The sequence below is a fragment of the Gossypium hirsutum genome, chromosome A02, assembly GCF_007990345.1.
Source record: "Gossypium hirsutum isolate 1008001.06 chromosome A02, Gossypium_hirsutum_v2.1, whole genome shotgun sequence".
NCBI classification, from domain to species: Eukaryota; Viridiplantae; Streptophyta; class Magnoliopsida; order Malvales; family Malvaceae; genus Gossypium; species Gossypium hirsutum.
Window position 1 is genome coordinate 9,368,167 of NC_053425.1, and position 6,997 is coordinate 9,375,163.

At 38.6% G+C, this 6,997-nt stretch overlaps 1 non-coding gene across 1 annotated transcript; it reads left to right on the forward strand.

The window, feature by feature from the left end:
* The first annotated feature begins 6,433 nt into the window (after positions 1-6,433).
* On the forward strand, positions 6,434-6,544 carry LOC121216335 (small nucleolar RNA R71). Its single transcript, XR_005912502.1, has one exon. It is a non-coding gene; the product is annotated as a small nucleolar RNA R71 (small nucleolar RNA).
* The last annotated feature ends 453 nt before the right edge of the window (positions 6,545-6,997 follow it).

Below are 6,997 nucleotides of genomic sequence, written 5' to 3' on the forward strand. Positions count from 1 at the left end.
GCATTAAATTGAATCAATATCCTAGAATATTAAAACAAGAATTAAGAACAAGTCAAATATTTATCATACAGTTCAGATAATAATAACAAGATCTGTCTTAGGTTTCATTCCCCTTAGGTATTTAGGGGGTTTAGTTCATGATTATAAAAGAAAACATCTCAGAAGCATAAAGATAACAAAACATAAGAAGCTCAAAACTCCTGAAGGAACTTGAAGGGAGATCTTCAGTCTTGATGATGAATCCCACTTTTGAGATGGATCAATTGGCTTTCCTTGAGTAATTCCTTGCTTCCTACTCTCCGTCTCCCTTTCTAAGTGCCTCCTCAGGTGTTTAAATAGGCTTTTGAATGCCTAAGAGCCCTAAAAATTGGCCTTTTCCAAATAGGACTATATTTGGGCTCCGCAGGGACACGCCTGTGTGCGATTACTCCAGCCCGTGGTCAAGGCTGTTGAATAGGCACGGGCATGTAGTCTACCTGTGCAAGTCGCGCTTCGATCCTTCCAAATGGATACAGCCATGTGACACGCCCATGTAAGGAAGTCCAGGTCGTGTTGATTTACCATGTGCGTCCATTTTCTCCATTTTCGACCCGTTTCTCGCTCTTTTTACTCTCTAATGCTCACCTAAGTATAAAACATGAGATTAAAGAATTAGGAGCATTGAATTCACCAAATCTAAAGTGAAATCATCCTTAAATGTGCTAAGCATGGGATAAAAATATGTATAAATTACGGTTTATCAATTACCCCCACACTTAAGCATTTGCTTGTCCTCAAGCAAAATCCTCAACTCACAATCAAAAGAAATTCTTCTCAATTTATAATCCCTATCAATAATATCTAAAATTAATCCATAAGTATTCATACATTGAAAATTCGACTAAAAGTACATCAAAGTTTCAAACATTCCAAGATAAGCATTTTATCACGAAAACATAGGTGTCTCTCATTATCTAAGTGATTACCTTTGATCAAAATATCACAGAGTTTAACATCTTCACTAAAGATTCACTCAAATCACTCAAGGTGTTTAAGGACATCAATTAAAGCACTCATTAGTCAATATGAAAAGTCATTACCATAGGCTTGCTTGAAAATCAAACCTCCGCCATTATAAATTGAGCTGATACATCAATCAAAAAGGTCTTTTAGAGGGTTGTAACGTGGCTTTGGTTAGGGGTGTGGTCACAAGCTGAAAGAAAAGGTTAGAATCGAGATAGAATTGAAAAAAATACCTAGCTAGAAAAATGACTAGTCATCAGGTGAATACAAGTAAGCTTCTTCTCAGAATATGGAATTAACACTCAAGTTAAAAAAGGACAAATTACTACTAATATGTATTGAAGTACATTTTTTTAACATCTAGTCAAATAACATAGAACTTAATTATCACAACGAAGAATAAAAATATAGCTAAGCAATTATTTCAACTTAAATCTCGACAAAAATTAGGGTCAAATTAGGGGATTTAAAAAATAATGGGTTATGGGTTAATATTGAGGGTAAATCAATTAGTGGCTTATTAGGCTCAAAGAGGTTCACTAAGGGTTAATTATGAAGATAGGCTTTTGTGGAGTGAGTGGGTTAAACCTAAGTGCCTTTATCATATCGACATATCAAATCAAATGGTGTGGTCTTGACATGCATAATCAAGCAAGTTCTAGAATAACAAATCAAAACTGAAGCACTCATAATGAAAGTGAGCATGAATAAAATAAAATATGCTCTAAAGGCCCAAGATCTCACAAAAATTATGGCTTTTTGATGTTCAAACTTGTGAGTTTCAACTCAAGATAATACCTAAACTTAGGAAAACAACCTAAAAGTTTTTAATTCTTCAAAAATCAACTTATCATGCTTGATTCCCTAATGACTTAAAGTTTAAATAATCAATGCATAAATGCCTATGTTTTAATTCAAGACATATCAATAAAAATCATAAATTAATTAAAATTCATTCTAATAGTGATATGAGTGATTCACGTGAGAATAAGATAAAATTCAGGGATTTCTAATGATGATATAAAAGACCCCCTACACTTAAGATGTACATTGCCCTCAATGTACAAAGATAGATATATTGAAACAGATAAATATATAATCATAAGATAGGGAGAGAAGTGAAACTTCCTAATTGATGAATGAACTCCTTGAATTAGAGTTATGGAGAATAATTGGCCAAAGCAATGATGAGAGTGGAGGAGGATACTGCGGTGGTGGTAGAGGTTCATTAGTCCATAAGTCCTGCGCCAAAAGAATATTATATCTAGTAGTAGCTATGATCATGGTCGAGCAGGACATGGCAGTCGTGGAAAACCTTTCCCAGTGGAGTTTTTAGTTCCTATGCGATGATGAGCTTTGGAGCTCTTTATAACTGTGATAGAATTAGAAACTTTTTAGAGAATATAAGGAAACATAATTACTCTTAATGAAATAGCCAAAACTATAAATTATTCAATAAAAATTATAAAAACTAAAATTAAAATAGTATTAAAGAAAATGGAAATAAAAAGTACTTAAATAAGATAAATAAAGATAAAAGTGAAAATAAAAATAATAAATAAAAAGTTTTTAAATATCGTCATCACCGGATGGTTCGCGAGGTGGGGGTGGTGATGAGATGTGGAAGTGCTGACAAATCTGGTGTAGAGTCACATCAATGTGATCAAAGTGCTGAAAACATTGCTACTCAAATCGTGTAAGGCACTTAGAGATGTCAGACAGTGAAGCCGCCGCATGAACTAGACGATGGATGGGCGGTGGCTGTGACCGTGGGTCTTCATGACATAGAGGGACATCCTCAGTAATGTCTTCTAGGTCCTCCTCCTTGGTGGACTGGACGAGGCGGTACTGAGGAGGGTAGTGCCACGTCATTTCTTGATCATCCTCATATTTAGCATGCTAGAGATGCCCTATGGGGACATCTGGCCGATAAGAGTGAGGGAGGATGATTGTGCTGCTGTGTTGAGGAGCCCAAAGTACCGAGCCAATCAAGTCACATAAGGCCTGATAGAGATGACCCCTCTCCTATGTATCTTCGTCTGGTGGCGGATGGCGAGGGCGATGAAATAGGTAAGGTCGAGCATAGTTCCATCATGAGCTCAAGCTATGTCGGCTCAATGATCACAAATAAGAGCCCCCATGGCTCAGTCGTCAGGAGGGCTCGGACCCCGTCAGCCATCTAAATTTTTTCAAGTGCGGCCCAGTCAATACAGCGGCCCACACCTAGGAGTCGGGCCCGTAATATCTAAAATATCTCCTCTTAGGGTCCCAAGGGGAACTCGAGGAAAGGGTGCCTAATCTCCGCGGTAGGACCCGAGGGCGACGTTACTCCTTTCCTTTTCTTTGAGACGGGGACAGCGGTTTTCTTACCACGTGAGGATGACATTGTATACCTACATTGAAAAGTCAAAATTAAACCAATACGCCCCAAAAATAACATGGAAACACAAAACTAAATAGAAATATTTCATGAGAATCGCGTATTAGATGAAGAGAACAAAACTAAAACAACTAAAGCAAATATATCAAGTTATTAAAATAGGACTATGAGAATAATACGATGGGAATATCTAACGTATGAATGCATGTGGGTAAGCATAAAATCCATGGAAACAAGAAAGATGGATGAATGTAATATGAAAAATGGCAAAATTCTTTAATAATAAACATGAGTATTTCTATTATTCTACTATGAATGTTCACTTAAAATAGTCAAATGGATCAGTGAAAACATGAAATAGGAAAAATATTTGAAGAAAATAGAGAGAAAAGAGTAAACAAACGCAAAAAAGAGAAGCTTGGGTCATCGGAAACAGTGTTATAGGAGGCGCATGGGCGTGGCAGGTAGGGCGTATGAAGTTGTAGCGGCTAGGGTTAGGGATTTTTGGGGAGAGGGATGATGAATAGTGAGGGGTTTATATAGATTTTGGGGCACACGGCCTTGGGGCATGCCCGTGTGCCCTGATTTTTGCCCGTCTGTTTCGTGATTTTTAAATTTAGGCGCATCTGACATTCGCCCCACGCCCGTATTCCTCGGGAGTGTGGGTGCACACAGCCGTGTCGCACGACTGTGTCTTGCTTTGTTCGCTTCTCCCATGCCCGTGTATGATATCCTAAGCCCATGTTAGTTTGATAGTGTCGACCATGGGGGCTGGGCATGGGCGTGTCGAATGCCCGTGCTAAATTGACAGGTTCGCCCACGGTTTCAAAACACGGACGTGTCACACGCTCGTGTTGTTTTGGCAGTTTCGCCCACGGCCTCATCACAAGGCCGTGGCGACTTATCGTATCCTGTGTTAGGGAAAAGTTTTGCCTTATTTTCACGCAGCCATTTCTCCTCCTGTGGTGTGAGCACGGCCTAAAGCACGCCCGTGTGCTTGGTCGTATGGATGGGAAAACATTGTGTTTCAAGACTCAGATAGTAGGTTAGATGTGGAAAACTAGAATTTAAATAAATCATTATTGTTAGTGCTCGAGTTTCCTCCCGATAAGTGCTTATTTATAGTCTAAGCTCGACTTACCTTTTTGGTGCATGGTCATGGTGGTGCGAGGAGTTTACACTCCTCATCCCTGCTATCAATTTTATCAAAATAAGGTTTAAGACGAGTACTGTTTACCTTAAAAGTGCCGAATTTGGGATGAATTACCTCGACTGTACCATATGGGAAAATATTGAGTACCGTAAGAGGGATTACTCTGTTAGGTTCATAAGTGGCAATGCGAAGGTTTGCTGCATCTAGTAGTACTTTGTCTCCAACCTTAAGTTGATTTGGTGATGAGTCCTAGCTCAGTTTCGGATTATCAGGTGTTCTCGGTCCATGTGTCTTCCATTCCTCTATTTCCTCGATTTGTAGCATTTTCTTCATAGATAGGTCCTTTGTTGTTGTTTGAACACGGGTCATATGCACTCTTCGAAACTGTTTTCTTTATAGAGGGTTTCACTACATGATCATTGCCAGTAGTATGATTTATGTAATCGCCCTCAATTTTTGCTGTGTTACACGTATTACGAGCTTGAAAGGTGATTGTTTTGTCTCCCAGACAAAGTGTGAGTTCACTTGTACCAACATCAATAATGGTTCTAGCAGTCGCTAAAAAGGGTCGTCCTAAAATCAAAGGTGCTCAACCTTAACAAGAACATATTCAATGATACCCCTAGGAAATCTAATGGTTTTATCAGCCAATTGAATGCTCAACCTAGTTTTTTTGTGTTTCCCAAGACCTAGCTGTTTAAACATTATATAAGGCATAACATTAATGCTTGCCCCTAAGTCAGCCAATGCATTATGAACATCTAAACTACCAATTAAACAAGGAATCGTAAAACTCCCTGGATCTTTTAATTTTTTGGGTCGCTTATTCTGTAGAATGGCTAAGCAAACTGCATTCAACTTCACATGTGATAAACGGTGAACGGTGTTTCCTTAAGAATTTGACTGTGTTTTGCATCTGCGAGAGAGCTTCGATAAACGGTAAGTTAATATGTAATTTCTTTAATAGTTTAAGGAATTTACCGAATTGTTTATTTGTACGGTCTTTCCTTGTCGCATTGGGGTATGACACCCGTGGTTTGTACTCTTTACTTACCTTTTTTTTCTCACTGTGGACTACCTCACCTTTATCTTGACTTACTACAATACCTTGCCTCAGTCCTGATGCAGGCTCAACTAACCCTTCCTTGTCATGAGTGGTAATCGCATTGAGTTGTTCCCTTGGGTTAGATTCCATGTTACTCGGCAAACTACCTTGTGGTCATTCAGAAATCAGTTTGTCGAGTTGGCCTATCTGAGTTTTGAGCCCTTGGATTGACGCTTGTTGATTCTTAAGGGCTATCTCGGTATTCTAAAAACAAGTTTCTGACACCGAGATAAATTTTGTGAGCATCTCCTCAAGGTTTGGCTTTTTCTCTTGTTGGTAAGGTGGTTGTTGAAAGCTTGGAGGTGGTGGTGGGTGCTGATTCCCTTGGCCTCCCCATGAGAAATTTGGGTGGTTCCTCCAACCTGCATTGTAAGTATTACTGCAAGGATTATTTTGAGATCGAGGATTATTACCCATGTAATTTAATAGCTCGTACTCTATGTTGTGGCAATAGGATGGGTAATTTGAATTACTTGATCCACTTCCACTTGTTTCGCACTGCATTATTGAGTGAACCTATGAAGAACTAAGAAAATCGTCAATTTTTCTGTTCAAAAGTTCTATCTGATTAGAGAGCATAGTGACCGAATCGACATTAAAAATGCCAGCTATTTTCATTGGCTTTGTCTTGATGACTTGCCACTGATAATTATTCAGTGACATCTCTTCTATAAATTAATAAGCATCTTCAGGTGTCTTATTATTGATGGTTCCACCAGCGGCTGCGTCGATTATCTGTCAAGTCAAAGGATTCAGGCCATTATGAAACGTTTGAACCTGTAGCCAAAGTGGTAACCCATGGAGAGGGCACCTTCTCAAAAGGTCTTTGTATCTCTCCCATGCATCGTAGAGTGTTTCTAAATTCATCTACACAAAAGAAGAAATATTATTATATAATTTGGCTGTTTTAGCCGGCTAAAAATATTTTAATAAAAAATTTCGGCCATTTGTTCCTATGTAGTGATTGACCCTCATGGTAACGAGTTCAACCATTGTTTAGCCTTATTCCTCAATGAAAAGGGAAACAACTGAAGGCAAATGGCATCATCAGAAATGCCATTGATTTTAAAAGTGTCACAAAACTCTAGGAAATTTGCTAAGTGAGCGTTGGGATCCTCATCCTGCAAACCATCAAACTAAACAAACTGTTGGATCATTTGAATGGTGTTATGTTTCAGTTCAAAATTATTTGCAGCAACAGCAAGCTTAACTATGCTCGATTCAGTTCCTGTTAAAGAAGGTTTAGCATAATCATACATAGTACGCAGAGTAGGATTCTGATTTACTGGATCAGCAGCAATCGTAGGAGGTAGTGGATTTTTTTTCAGCATCTCCACGATTGTGGTTGAAGTATCGT